Source organism: Schistocerca nitens, chromosome 7, assembly GCF_023898315.1.
Source record: "Schistocerca nitens isolate TAMUIC-IGC-003100 chromosome 7, iqSchNite1.1, whole genome shotgun sequence".
In the NCBI taxonomy this organism is placed as follows: domain Eukaryota; kingdom Metazoa; phylum Arthropoda; class Insecta; order Orthoptera; family Acrididae; genus Schistocerca; species Schistocerca nitens.
The window spans coordinates 197097978-197114591 of NC_064620.1; positions in this window are offsets into that span (position 1 = coordinate 197097978).

The window sequence follows — 16614 nt, forward strand, 5'->3', positions numbered from 1 at the left end:
CACGAAATATTGTGTGATGATACGGAAGTGTTACGGACGTGAGACTTTGCACACAGTTCCTAGGTCAGTTACGTGTACGAAATATTCTGAAAACGGAGACAGAGTGGGTAAATCTATTAACAACACCAGAAAGATATTCGATCCAAATTAATGGAAATTTCGAGTACTATTCCTGCAACCAAATGTGAGACATAATGAATAAATGGAGCACACTTTTGAACATAATGTTAGGAAACCTAAAAACCTATGGACGCGTAATAACAAGATATTAGCTACACAATCGTACCCAAATATTGTAACTATCGACATTCAGAATCCAATAACACGTTGTTAGAGGTAAGAAGCTGTAAACTATAACTATTTTCCACTGCAACGCAACAGATCAATAGTAGACACATTAGTTAATTCCGTTACATATCTTAAACATTTCCTTGTAATAAAGCTTTAAGGAAAACACATATGGCCGAGCGGTTCTACGCGCTTCACTCAGGAACCGCGCGACCTCTACGGTCGTAGGTTCGAATCCTGCCTCGGGCGTGGATGTGTGTGATGTCCTTAGGTTAGTTAGGTTTAAGTAGTTCTTCCCCCATGAACCATGGACCTTGCCGTTGGTGGGGAGGCTTGCGTGCCTCAGCGATACAGATGGCCGTACCGTAGGTGCAACCACAACGGAGGGGTATCTGTTGAGAGGCCAGACAAACATATGGTTCCTGAAGAAGGGCAGCAGCCTTCCCTTAATCGGGCAGGTAGGTTAGAAAATTTAAAAAGGGAAATGGATAGGTTAAAGTTAGATATAGTGGGAATTAGTGAAGTTCGGTGGCAGGAGGAACAAGACTTTTGGTCAGGTGATTACAGGGTTATAAATACAAAATCAAATAGGGGTAATGCAGGAGTAGGTTTAATAATGAATAAAAAAATAGGAGTGCGGGTTAGCTACTACAAACAGCATAGTGAACGCATTATTGTGGCCAAGATAGACACAAAGCCCATGCCTACTACAGTAGTACAAGTTTATATGCCAACTAGCTCTGCAGATGATGAAGAAATTGATGAAATGTATGAAGAGATAAAAGAAATTGTTCAGATAGTGAAGGGAGACGAAAATTTAATAGTCATGGGTGACTGTAATTCGTCAGTAGGAAAAGGGAGAGAAGGAAACATAGTAGGTGAATATGGATTGGGGGGAAGAAATGAAAGAGGAAGCCGCCTTGTAGAATTTTGCACAGAGCATAACTTAATCATAGCTAACACTTGGTTCAAGAATCATAAAAGAAGGTTGTATACCTGGAAGAATCCTGGAGATACTAATAGGTATCAGATAGATTATATAATGGTAAGACAGAGATTTAGGAACCAGGTTTTAAACTGTAAGACATTTCCAGGGGCAGATGTGGATTCTGACCACAATCTATTGGTTATGAACTGCAGATTGAAACTTAAGAGACTGCAAAAAGGCGGGAATTTAAGGAGATGGGACCTGAATAAACTGAAAGAACCAGAGGTTGTAGAGAGTTTCAGGGCGAGCATAAGGGAACAATTGACAGGAATGGGGGAAAGAAATACAGTAGAAGAAGAATGGGTAGCTCTGAGGGATGAAGTAGTGAAGGCAGCAGAGGATCAAGTAGGTAAAAAGACGAGGGCTAATAGAAATCCTTGGGTAACAGAAGAAATATTGAATTTAATTGATGAAAGGAGAAAATATAAAAATGCAGTAAATGAAGCAGGCGAAAGGGAATACAAACGTCTCAAAAATGAGATCGACAGAAAGTGCAAAATGGCTAAGCAGGGATGGCTAGAGGACAAATGTAAGGATGTAGAGGCTTGTCTCACTAGGGATAAGATAGATACTGCCTACAGGAAAATTAAAGAGACCTTTGGAGAGAAGAGAACCACTTGTATGAATATCAAGAGCTCAGATGGCAACCCAGTTCTAAGCAAAGAAGGGAAGGCAGAAAGGTGGAAGGAGTATATAGAGGGTTTATACAAGGTCGATGTACTTGAGGACAGTATTATGGAAATGGAAGAGGATGCAGATGAAGATGAAATGGGAGATACGATACTGCGTGAAGAGTTTGACAGAGCACTGAAAGACCTGAGTCGAAACAAGGCCCCAGGAGTAGACAACATTCCATTAGAACTACTGATGGCCTTGGGAGAGCCAGTCATGACAAAACTCTACCATCTGGTGAGCAAGATGTATTATGAGACAGGCGAAATACCCACAGACTTCAAGAAGAATATAATAATTCCAATACCAAAGAAAGCAGGTGTTGACAGATGTGAAAATTACCGAACTATCAGTTTAATAAGTCACAGCTGCAAAATACTAACGCGAATTCTTTACAGACGAATGGAAAAACTGGTAGAAGCGGACCTCGGGGAAGATCAGTTTGGATTCCGTAGAAATGTTGGAACACGTGAGGCAATACTAACCTTACGACTTATCTTAGAAGAAAGATTAAGAAATGGCAAACCTACGTTTCTAGCATTTGTAGACTTAGAGAAAGCTTTTGACAACGTTAACTGGAATACTCTCTTTCAAATTCTGATGGTGGCAGGTGTAAAATACAGGGAGCGAAAGGCTATTTACAATTTGTACAGAAACCAGATGGCAGTTATAAGAGTCGAGGGGCATGAAAGGGAAGCAGTGGTTGGGAAAGGAGTGAGACAGGGTTGTAGCCTCTCCCCGGTGTTATTCAATCTGTATATTGAGCAAGCAGTAAAGGAAACAAAAGAAAAATTCGGAGTAGGTATTAAAATTCATGGAGAAGAAGTAAAAACTTTGAGGTTCGCCGATGACATTGTAATTCCGTCAGAGACAGCAAAGGACTTGGAAGAGCAGTTGAACGGAATGGACAGTGTCTTGAAAGGAGGATATAAGATGAACATCAACAAAAGCAAAACGAGGATAATGGAATGTAGTCAAATTAAATCGGGTGATGCTGAGGGGATTAGATTAGGAAATGAGACACTTAAAGTAGTAAAGGAGTTTTGCTATTTAGGGAGTAAAATAACTGATGATGGTCGAAGTAGAGAGGATATAAAATGTAGACTGGCAATGGCAAGGAAATCGTTTCTGAAGAAGAGAAATTTGTTAACATCGAATATAGATATAAGTGTCAGGAAGTCGTTTCTGAAAGTACACTCCTGGAAATGGAAAAAAGAACACATTGACACCGGTGTGTCAGACCCACCATACTTGCTCCGGACACTGCGAGTGGGCTGTACAAGCAATGATCACACGCACGGCACAGCGGACACACCAGGACCCGCGGTGTTGGCCGTCGAATGGCGCTAGCTGCGCAGCATTTGTGCACCGCCGCCGTCAGTGTCAGCCAGTTTGCCGTGGCATACGGAGCTCCATCGCAGTCTTTAACACTGGTAGCATGCCGCGACAGCGTGGACGTGAACCGTATGTGCAGTTGACGGACTTTGAGCGAGGGCGTATAGTGGGCATGCGGGAGGCCGGGTGGACGTACCGCCGAATTGCTCAACACGTGGGGCGTGAGGTCTCCACAGTACATCGATGTTGTCGCCAGTGGTCGGCGGAAGGTGCACGTGCCCGTCGACCTGGGACCGGACCGCAGTGACGTACGGATGCACGCCAAGACCGTAGGATCCTACGCAGTGCCGTAGGGGACCGCACCGCCACTTCCCAGCAAATTAGGGACACTGTTGCTCCTGGGGTATCGGCGGGGACCATTCGCAACCGTCTCCATGAAGCTGGGCTACGGTCCCGCACACCGTTAGGCCGTCTTCCGCTCACGCCCCAAGATCGTGCAGCCCGCCTCCAGTGGTGGCGCGACAGGCGTGAATGGAGGGACGAATGGAGACGTGTCGTCTTCAGCGATGAGAGTCGCTTCTGCCTTGGTGCCAATGATGGTCGTATGCGTGTTTGGCGCCGTGCAGGTGAGCGCCACAATCAGGACTGCATACGACCGAGGCACACAGGGCCAACACCCGGCATCATGGTGTGGGGAGCGATCTCCTACACTGGCCGTACACCACTGGTGATCGTCGAGGGGACACTGAATAGTGCACGGTACATCCAAACCGTCAGCGAACCCATCGTTCTACCATTCCTAGACCGGCAAGGGAACTTGCTGTTCCAACAGGACAATGCACGTCCGCATGTATCCCGTGCCACCCAACGTGCTCTAGAAGGTTTAAGTCAACTACCCTGGCCAGCAAGATCTCCGGATCTGTCCCCCATTGAGCATGTTTTGGACTGGATGAAGCGTCGTCTCACGCGGTCTGCACGTCCAGCACGAACGCTGGTCCAACTGAGGCGCCAGGTGGAAATGGCATGGCAAGCCGTTCCATAGGACTACATCCAGCATCTCTACGATCGTCTCCATGGGAGAATAGCAGCCTGCATTGCTGCGAAAGGTGGATATACACTGTACTAGTGCCGACATTGTGCATGCTCTGTTGCCTGTGTCTATGTGCCTGTTGTTCTGTCAGTGTGATCATGTGATGTATCTGACCCCAGGAATGTGTCAATAAAGTTTCCCCTTCCTGGGACAATGAATTCACGGTGTTCTTATTTCAATTTCCAGGAGTGTATTTGTATGGAGTGTAGCCATGTATGGAAGTGAAACATGGATGATAACCAGTTTGGAATAGAAGCTTTCGAAATGTGGTGCTACAGAAGAATGCTGAAGATAAGGTGGGTAGATCACGTAACTAATGAGGAGGTATTGAATAGGATTGGGGGGAAGAGAAGTTTGTGGCACAACTTGACTAGAAGAAGGGATCGGTTGGTAGGACATGTTTTGAGGCATCAAGGGATCACAGATTTAGCATTGGAGGGCAGCGTGGAGGGTAAAAATCGTAGAGGGAGACCAAGAGATCAATACACTAAGCAAATTCAGAAGGACTTAGGTTGCAGTAGGTACTGGGAGATGAAGAAGCTTGCACAGGATAGAGTAGCATGGAGAGCTGCATCAAACCAGTCTCAGGACTGAAGACCACAACAACAACAGTTCTAAGTTCTAGGGGACTGATGACCTCAGATGTTAAGTCCCATAGTGCTCAGAGCCATTTGAACGACTTTTTTTTTTTTTTTTTTTTTTTGAAAACACATTTAGGTCACCGAAGCACGTCCTAAAAACATTCTGAAACAAATTATCCATATAATATTTTCCGCAGTTTCCTGCAAACATGACAGATATCAGGGAAATCCTGATTGTTTGAAAATGGCCAAAACTTCTACAACAGGAACACGTTTTTATGCCCGGATTCCGCAGGAGCAAAACGTGATGTGCGCGAACAAACACTGAACATTATTTTACTTAGAAGTGATTTTTTGGCAGTAGGATTTCTTTTCATCCACTCCTGCTCTTTTTACGTTGCATTGTAAAGGTTGCAATTTCTTTCGTTTTCGTTTCCGTTGCTCGTAGCTAGAAGGCTACCGACGTCGGACGCATGTTTGGTCGTGTCGCTTCGAATCATTAACTACTCAGTTACCAACTTCACAGCGCAACGAAAGAGATCGGTACATCGTAACTGTACCTGCACACAAAAGAGGGCCAATAATCTAGACACACAGATAGATCCTTTAAAGGATCGTCCACATTATCGGCAATTCTACGACATGCTAGACTTTCAAGGACTATGTAAATGTAAAATGAAGCAGAAAGTTTTAAGGCTGTGCACTGCTGACGTATTCGAACCCAGTTTGGCGACAAGACTCTTATTAGCTGAATAGACGCCTTGATGTATTAGCGACAGTGGGAAAAAATGTAAGACCGAGAATGAAGTTTTCATTTTGCAACGAAATGTGTGTACGTTTATGAGAGAGAGAGAGAGAGAGACAGAGAGACAGAGAGAGAGAGAGAAAAAAAATGGTTCAAATGGCTCTGAGCACTATGGGACTTAACAGCTATGGTCATCAGTCCCCTAGAACTTAGAACTACTTAAACCTAAAGACAGCACACAACACCCAACCATCACGAGGCAGAGAAAATCCCTGACCCCGCCGGGAATCGAACCCGGGAACCCGGGCGTGGGAAGCGAGAACGCTACCGCACGACCACGAGATGCGGGCAGAGAGAAAAAGAGAGCCAGGAAACGACCTAGTAAAACAATGGTAAAAAGTGGTGGTTTTTGGTGTAGACACTTCCCGTGACATAGTAAAGTAGAGAGAGAAGAGGGAATCGCCTGATCGCGCTTCAGTTTGTAGACTAACGAAGAGGGAAGAGTTTGACCATATGCCAGCCATCTGCATCCCCTCAGGTGTGTACGATCCACACACCAACCTCCACCCTGCTACAGAGAATCGAATAGGACCATTTTCCTAGGAAATTTAATGTAGTTTAAGTGATTACTGGAATACATTTTTGCTTGAAGCAACCCATTTCGATTTATTTCAAGTAAATAATCCCCTCCCCCTTCCTCACCACATCCCACGCCACCCCCCCTCCCACACACACTGCCTCCCATCCTGCCGGTCTCATATCAGTCCTTGCTACCACTAAGCAAATATTTTCAGCTATATCAATTTCCACCCCGCATTTTTGGTCTTCGTTGATTGGGCTATGAACAATATATCTATATGAACTAATCTACACAACATGTAAGACATAAAATGATAAACTATGCTAATATGACGCAGAAATATTCAGTGCATTGCCCCTAAACGCTCTTAGTAGTGGAAATGTACAACTTTCGGAATTTATAGAATGTAAAGAACTCAACAGGTTACATCAGTTACCGAAATCATGTCCGACGATTTTTTAAAACTACTCTCGCAGATTGGATGTCAAGTCGGATTACTGGAAAGGATTTCTTTTTACTTTCTCGTCAAAATGTAGCTGATGCCATTAAACATCCAAATGAAACCAAATGCAAGTGATTTGACGTGTGAGCTACAGCATTCAGCAGCAATCGTTTATAATGACATTAACAACAAAGGAATTTAGTGTGGAAAAGAGATGAGCGAGAGAAGATGTTGACTGGTTACTTACCGTTCCTTACTGCGTCACAACCAACGCTGGCTTTGTAAGATCTTCTATCGGAAGACTGTTCTCTACAAGCTGTTCAGATATTCAATTAATGAGCCTGTCTCACCAAGAAGAAAATCTAGAGCTCAAATAATAGCACTACGAAAATCACGCAAGCACAGACAATATGTTTGAGCAATACGATTCGCAATCGCAGTTTTGCTACGCAACTGACCGGCTCATGACGTACAATATTTCATTGATGACAAATTCCCCTAAGACCCATGCTAAACAGCGACGACCGCTTCTGGCCTCACAATAATGCCTTACTAATTATTCATAATAAGCTACTGATCTGTTCATTCTCATATTTATTATTTTCCTTTTCCTTCTCTTCGAAAAGCCTCGGAATGAAGCCGATGAGGTGACATAAGCCTTTGTAATTGAGAGCGGAGAGTTATCATTTGATTGTATGATGCCTATCCGGACAACAGATTACGTCAACCATAGGTGAAAACACCTTTCAGTGTATACTAAGACCGTGATGCATATTCGTCAGCAAACACCACGAACCAAATGTTCGAAGGTCCTACAGAAGCCTTGCACATATGGTTACCCACGGAAATACGCCGGTTATAAAATGAAACTTGTTTAAATACGTTTTCAGATCCGCATAATATCCTTGATGAAAATTACAGTCACTTCTCTTCAGTACCTCTAACACATTAGTCACAGTGGCAAAATAAAACAGAATTGGTTTTGATAGTAGACATCAATGAGTCACAATTCTATTCTACATCTGGGCACATCTATTCTCGATCGCATGTCATAACATTGTGTGTCATCTATCTCTTCTTTTTGCTTTAGATTTAACTCTCCAAGGAGGAACTACAGTCCAAGAGTCAACGTGTCTCTTTATAAAGTGGAATGTGATACTTAACCGTATTTCAGACTTCATCGTTGACATGTGATTGCTGACTGAATTTTGCTCATGCTTCTGTAAGCAACAGAGCTTACTCGATTAGATGCAAGTTCTGTGCTACTTACGAAACGAGGTTAAACTATGATTGCCAAACGTCCATTAATAATCAGCGATTGATATGTCTCTGAGTTAATATGATGACCGACCTTCCTGTTCGGGCAAAGACTCCAAAGAAAACCCAGGAAAATCCGGAGAAGTGTTACACAACCTCGTTTTCTTTTCAACACCTATCGGTTCTCTCGAATTAGATGCTGTCAACTACGACAGATGCATTTATATTTCTTGGCTTTTATTCAATAAACAACTGAACGATATCGAACAGTTTAGAACATCCTCTGAATAAATATTATGCTTTACAACTACTAATGGTTCACATTATTTTACATTATTCTTTGTAAGTTACTTCTTTCCTAATATAGTTAATTTCTTTAATGCATTAAGAACGACTTCGTCTGAGTTGAGAAGCTGGAAGACGCAGGGTAGTATCACTGGCAGCGGATGTCCTTCTGGAACGGTGACTTGCATGGCGAGATAGGTGGACTGGATCGGACCGAACCATGGACTGGACCAGGAAAGTTTTGCTCTCATCAGTATCGGTATGTGGGACGTTGTGTACATGAAATAAAAGGAAGGTATGAGTGTAGATGATCCACCACAGTCTAATATAACAGTCGTGAAACTCTCTCTTGTTACCCATGGCAATAGCAGCGCGCCAAACGGCCAACAAACGAAACTTCTGAATGCAATATCACATGAGTGCGAATACTATCATGTATATTTATTTTTGACATAGGTTACAAATTATGGAACGTGTGTATTGCAACAAAAATAAAAAAAGTATTTCGCACTCCTTTAATATGGAAAAACTGCTAGTAAACACCTTTACCACAAAAACATCGTATATCTGCTCAACATCGTGCAGTTTGTTCTTTAAATTTTCATCAAGATTAATGTATACGGAAACCAGGAAACCTGTACGGAATGTACTACCTTCATTATTTAACATAAAAAGTAATCCACCATGCCTATACCTGAAGCAAAACCCACACAGACGTGATAGTAAAACGTCAGAGGAAATGAGACTGTTTCCCAACGCCAAAGAAACCAGTCCCACACTAGCTGCTACAGCTCAACCACAACCGGCAAAAATTTCAACATATTAGCTATTGAAGCAAAATTAATTACATTTTCAAAAATTTTCATGAATTAGAAAGTCGGATCGGGTTAAGTGTAAAAGGTGGCAAATCATTGGACTCCAGAAATAGTTCTTCTTGTCAAGGAAAGTGCCTGTCATAACAAGAACAGACAAAAACAGAAATATGAGATTCTCAAGCATGAAATATGTGTGTTTACATGCTCTTGCTTTTAGTTATATAGGCTGCAATTATACGGTTATTCGAAAGTATTTCTACAAGTGTAAATTGTAGTTTGTCATTAAACCAGTGAGATTTGGCTGTTTTTGCATTTCTTTCGCGGTAATTTATGTTTCTTGGTAATTTATTATTGTTTGGAACTCGAAACTGAAAAACTATTTCGTCAGTTAAGTATAAAAATAATTAAAAACGAACTTTGTCCTTAAGACGCAGGTCACTGTTTACTTTCTTACCGCTTGGAGCGCTAACGCCGCTCCAGTTGTCAAACGGTAACAACTTTCGCAACAGAGAGTGTCGCGACGTTGTTTATTAGACTTCCGCGGTACTTAGCCATATTTCAGAATTTATCGTTAAAACGATTGAGAGTTCACTGAATCCATCAGCTGATCAACAGACATTAAATAAAACGTATTACGCAACAAGCCTCAGGAGCCAGAATATTACAGCAGTAAGTTGGGATTTGAGATGGCTACATGGTAACGTATGAAGATGTACACCAGCTCCCTCTGCCAGATGATGCCCTCTCTCTCTCTCTCTCTCTCTCTCTCTCTCTCTCTCTCCATTTATTCCTCCTATCAACTTTGATCCCCACCTCCCCCTCCTTTCCTCTGTCCTTTCCCTGGGCTCCCTCTTCCACCCCTTTCCATCCTGTTTTTTTCCCCACCTACCCTCTCTCTGCCACCCTTCCCTCCTTCCCCCGCCCCACCGGAGTCCTTTTGCATTCCCCTCCTCTGTTTTCTCCACTCCCTCTCACGTCTGCCCAGCCCCCCCCCCCCCTCTTAAGGGTCCTCGTCCTCTGCCGGCTCCTTCCCCCCTCACACCCACCTCGTTTTCCCTCTCCTTCCCTCTTTTCTTTCCCATCATCTGTCCAGGTTCCCCCCCCCCCTTCCGCCCTCGGCTGTGGTGTGTCATATTTGTGCCAACATTTTAGTGCAGTGTTTTAAGTAAGTGTTCAGTGTTATGGGTCTTTTCCAAAGTGTTGCAAACAGAAATCATGCTGTCTCTGGGTGTGGTTTTTATATCTCTTGCGAACAGAAACCAGATCGTCGCCATGTTTTTTAATTGTCTGTCTATTATTTTACCTGTCTGCTTCCTGTGTATTTTATTAGCATCGCCAACCCTTTCTTTTATATTTTAAGTTCCACAATTTTCCGCCATTTTACCATTTAAGTCACCGATTTTATCGCCTGCTTTTATTATTTATTATCTTCATTTTTTAAAAAATTTCTGCAGGCTGAAGAGCGGCGTACTAAGCTGCTGCCAGCCCGCCCCATTCGGGGGGAATCGAATCTCAATAAAGGAAAAAAAATGTACTCCAGAGTTGAAACGTTGAAGAACTCCATAGATGTGAACAGCAGAGTTGGCTGAAAGAAAAGGTCATTGGCATGTGTCACTCATTGGCAAGTGTTACCTTGAATTGCGGAGGCCATGAAAAGTCTCTCCAATCTCGTCATGAAGGCGGGCCATGGCTCTGTCTTCTAATCGAAATTTTGAAAGCTCCTTTTGGTGCTGAATTCGCTGGAAGGACTTGGCAGCGTCGGGATGGGCCACAGTTTGTAGAAGGGTCTTCTGTTCTTGCTGACGTCACTGTAAGGCGCGCAGTAACTGCGTCAACAAGTCTTGTTTCTGCGTTGCAATGCTGAAAGGAGAAAATTAGCTTAGTACACTTAAACTTGTGGGGCAAAATGGCACTGTAGATTTCAAAGTGTCTATGGATGCACTGTCGACACAGCGAATGCAAATAATACGTCAAATGAAATCACCGTAGACGAAAGGGACGAACGTGGATAACAAATATAATATACATTGCCAACTAATGGGACGAAACATTAGATACCGTCAACAGCTATACTACGCTTCTCGAGCAACGATGCAAAACGTGTTGAGCAGACAACATATGAAAGAAAAATCTGCTGCTTGGAACACGTTTGTGCCCGTTGCGCTAGTATCAGACAAACCGGAATGGAAATTAATAGTCAGGTCACTCAAAACTTGGAAGTGGTATGAAACAAAATATCTACTGTGGGAGCAGCATATACCTAACAAACTGAGTTCAGCACACAAATACCTCTTCGCCGAATGATGTGTCCTACATTGTAAAGCCTGTCGATAGCAAATTGTTCCAGGAAGTATGTGAACCGTGACGGCTCGTTTCGAGTCCATCCATCCCTACTTGCGTATCTTTGGTTCGATGCTGCGTCGTGTGGCTAGGTGTCGCTCCGGAGCCGGGAGGTAAGCTAAGCGAGGGAGGGATGGCGTAGCGGCAGTGGGGCGAGTGCCCCGAGCTTGGCAAGACCGTTTGTCGAGAAGCTGTGCGCTATTGGGCGTGTTACACGCCGGTGGTAGCTCTGCGGGCTGTGGATGCTGGCAGCATTTTTCAGTGGTCGACATCCTAGTGGTCGTGCCGTATTTTGGTTGGTGTGTTCTAGGACTGACCACCTGGATTTCTAAGTATAATTTACGGTTACATCATTGGTAGGTTGTTCCACTGAGTGTATATGATGTGTTATTTACTCATGGGCTCACTGCTGGAACTGTGGTGAAGAGTAAGCTATTGAAGCTTAATTTCCCTTGTTTTAAGTTCTGGAATTTTACGTGTAGCATGTTGCGTAGCGTTGCAAGTTTTGATGATGTAAATTCGTGACCTAGGTAATACGTATTTTACTGCAAATTATATATTTAAGATTTCTGTAAATTTCTTGTCCTGGCTAGTCAACAGATTAATTGCATTTCATAGTTTTAGTATGCTTTATCACTTTATTGAGATTTCAAAGTAGTAAAACCTCGTATTTCGGGCGACTATTTAAATTTGTGTCAGTCCACAGCTTAGTGACTTGGTGCATGGGTTTGCTAAAGAAAATGTAATAGTCGTAAGTAGTTCATATTTGACATATCCTTCTGCATAGTTAACACGAATTTTCCCTCTTGTATCTCGACTAAGAAGTTATGTATCCTAGCTCTGCCTTCCAGTCTGGTTGTTAATGTACGTGCTTGCGTTATTCGTCCACACTTGGGTCGTTGAGAGGGTCGCGCTCTCCAGTTCGCATATCTGTGATCTGGAAGTCATTCCTAGTCATCCTTGTTGAGTATGAGCGTTCCAGAATGGCTCCGTCTGTATTGTATGCCTGTTGTAACTAGTCCAAGCAACTAAGTAGCAAAGTTAAGTTGTTGCTCATTGTGGATAGCAACTGACCTTAGATATTTTATTTAATAACTGAAACTTTGCTTTTCATGTTCCAAGAAGTTGCTTACTATACTGTTTGATGTTCTTGCATTTGGTCAGTTATTGTGTTGAGTCGCGCGGGATGAGCCGAGCGGTCTGAGGCACGGCAGTCATGGACTGTGCGGCTGGTCACGGCGGAGGTTCGAGTCCTCCCTCGGGCATTGGTGTATGTGTTGGTCCTTAGGATGATTTAGGTTAAGTAGTGTGTAAGCTTAAGGACTGATGACCTTAGCAGTTAAGTCCCATAAGATTTCACACACATCTGATCATTTTTTTATTGTGTTCATCAACAGTTTTATATGGACCTAGTCTTCCTTAATCATATATTGTTCTTACTCTTATTTTTGTAGATCAATATTGTTGATGAAATGTTAGTCATTCTTGTAACTTTGATCTAGTTAATTTCCTTAAGGAGTTCTACTTTTTATTCAGCTAGTTGTGCATAAGTGACTGGTTCCGAGTGGTAAATGGATTTGACTTGGTCCTTGTAAAAAAATAATTAGTCTACAGTTTTATTCTAAACATTAACCAAGTTGTGAATTTCTACTTTGATGTTTTTTGAGTCACATTACATAGTTGTGAGATTGACAAAGCAATTTCTGAATTAATTCATGTTTTAAAGTAACCTTCATTTAATTGATTAATTATTTCATTAAATTGCTTTTTTCTGAATGGTTATGATAAATATGTATTTTTTGTTGAAATTATACGGTGAATGCTGTTTATCAACTTGGGATCAAGTTGTTCAACGGGATGCTAATGGGACTTAGGAATTATTATCCTGATCACAACTAAATCGATGACTGTGGTCTACATGATCCCTTTTGTTGAACTTATCAGCTTTCATGTGTTTGTGTTTACAGACTAAATAATATACTGGGTGATCAATCATTAGTTCGTGGTAAACTTAATGTGCACTGAACTTACACCACAGTTTAGGAACAGCAATTTAGTTGTTTTGCATATTTGTGGTGAAGTCACAAATAAATTTTAACTGTGTACTGAAATGGACAAAATTATGTGCAGAGGATTTTTTATGAAAACACACACGTTGAACAACTTGATCCCAAGTTGATAAACAGCATTCACCGTATAATTTCAACCAAAAATACGGCTGGGACTCCGCTTCAAAATACCCCGGTGAGTTTTGAACACATTCTAGCTTATTCTGATGAACAATCCGTGCTCGCAGTACTGTAGCCATCAAGATCTCCCAAGGGCGTGGTCCCTGCAATACCGGAGTAACTTGCTGACCACGTCTGTGGTATGGCTAGCCATACTTACAAGCAAAGGCCGTGGGTTTGCCACTAAGTCTGTTAAATGTATATTACACTCCAAGACAAATATACGACACATCACGAAGAACTTACCCGAATACGACGCAAATCAGTAGATATGACGTACATGTACAGAGAAACAAATGATCACAAAAAAAATGGCTCTGAGCACTACGGGACTCAACTGCTGAGGTCATTAGTCCCCTAGAACTTAGAACTAGTTAAACCTAACTAACCTAAGGACATCACAAACATCCATGCCCGAGGCAGGATTCGAACCTGCGACCGTAGCGGTCTTGCGGTTCCAGACTGCAGCGTCTTTAACCGCACGGCCACTTCGGCCGGCTCAAATGATCACAATTTGAGAAAAATTGGATAACTTGCTCAAGAGAAAGAGTTTCACAAATTGAGCCGGTCAATAACATGTTGGCCCACCTCTGACACTCATGAAACACTTATTCGACTTGGATTTGATTGATAAAGTTGTTGATACTTTCCTGAACGATATCGTGCCAGATTCTGTCGAATTGGCGTGTTAGGTCATCAAAATCCGGAACTCGTTCGAGGGCCCTGGAATAATGCTCGAAACTTTCTCAATTCTACATCTACATATATACTCCGCTAGCCACCAAGTGGTGTGTGGCGGAGGGCACAATTCGCGCCAAAGTCATATTTCCTCCCCTCTGTTCCACTGTCGGATCGCGCGAGGGAAAAGCTACTGTCTGAACGCCTCAGTACGAGCTCTAATTTCCCTTATCTTTGAATAGTGATCATTGCGCGATTTGAAAGTTGGTGGTAATAATATATGCTCTACATCCTCGGTGAAGATCGGATTTCGGAATTTATTGTGCAGCCCCTTCCGTTTAGAACGCCGTCTATCTGAAAGTGTGTCCCACTTAAAACTTTCTATGAGATTTGTAACGCTCTCGCGATGGCTAAATGTACCAGTCACGAATCTTGCCCTTCTCCTTTGGACCTTCTCAATCTCTTGAATCAGACCCAACTGGTAAGGGTCCCATACAGACGAACAGTACTCTAAACCTGGACGAACTAACGTACTGTAAGCTATTTCCTCTGTTGAAGGACTGCATCGCTTCAGGATTCTACCAATAAGCTGCAATCTAGAGTTTGCCTTTGTTCGCAACTTTCGTGTGATTCTACTTTCCTGTAGACTACAGCATCATCGGCAAACGGTCTAATGCCGCTGTCAATACCATCAACCAGATCGTTTATGTAAATCGTAAAAAGCAGCGGATCTATTACGCTGCCTTGGGGCACACTTGAATTCACGCTTGTTTCTGTTGACGTCACCCCGTTGAGGACGACATACCGCTCCCCGTCTGTTATAAAACTTTCTATCCAACAGCATATGTCATAGGATAGACCGTAAGCGCGCACTTTTTGTAGCAAGCGACAGTGCGGAACTGAGTCCAACGCCTTTCGAAAGTCGAGAAATATGGCATCAACCTGATAGCCGGTATCTAGAGCCTGATGTATATCATGCACAAAGACGGCCAGGTGTGTCTCGTATGACCGCTGTTTCCTAAAACCGTGCTGGTTTCTGCAGATGAGCTTCTCAGAGTCTAGAAAGGTCATTATGTCTGAACACAAAATATGTTCCATGATTCTACAACAAATCGATGTCAGTGAAATTGGTCGGTAATTACGTGCATCGGATTTGCTATCCTTTTTATAGATTGCTATGACCTGGACCTTCTTCCAGTCCCGTGGAACTTTCCGCTGTTCCAATGATCATGGATGATGTATAAGAATGGTGCTACATTTGTAGCATAGTCAACATATAATCCTACGGGGATACCGTCTGGGAGAGATGCCTTCCTGGCGTCTAAGGATCTTAACTGTTTTATAGTCCCAGATACACTAAACACGCCTGCCGGAGTGGCCGTGCGCTTCTAGGCGCTACAGTCTGGAACCGAGCGACCGCTACGGTCGCAGGTTCGAATCCTGCCTCGGGCATGGATGTGTGCGGTGTCCTTATGTTAGTTAGGTTTAATTAGTTCTAAGTTCTCAGCGACTGATGATCTCAGAAGTTAAGTCGCATAGTGCTCAGAGCCATTTGAACCATTTTGAACACTAAACACTATGGCTGTTGATATACTTTCCGGGATGTGAGGTCGTGGTCCAAGAACTTTTCTGCTCCTTACGTTTCGTCCAGGACTGCGCTGGACTTCCTCAGAGGCGCTGCTCTTGCCGAGTCGGCAAGACTCAGCGGAGCAGCGCCTCTGAGGAAGTCCAGCGCAGTCCTGGACGAAACGTAAGGAGCAGAAAAGTTCTTGGGCCACGACCGCACATCCCGGAAAGTATATCAACAGCCATGTCACTCGGTCGTGAAAACCTTCATTCTACAACTAAACACTATGTCAGCCATCCTTGTGTCTGTTCGATAACTGAAAGGGGGAGAGATTCAGTGACATTGCTGGCCAAGTTATGGTTTGGCAAGCACGAAGAAAAACAGTAGAAACTCTCACTGAGTCTGATCAGGGGTTATGTTGTCGAAATATAAGCCCAAGATGGCTTGCCATGAGAGCAACAATACGGGGCGCAGGATATCATCGACGTACCACTTTGCTGGAAGGGTGCCGCGTATGGTAACCAATTGAGTCCTGCTCTGAAATGAAACGGCATACTAGACCGCCACTTTTGGTTGCTGGCCTGTATGGCGGGTAACATTTTTGTTGGATCTCATTGCATACCGCGACATCTCCAGCCTTGCCTTTGCTACTCAACGAGGCTCAGTACAAAGTGGGACTCATTACTGAAGACAATGAGATTTCAAGAGGCTCGACAAACAGGA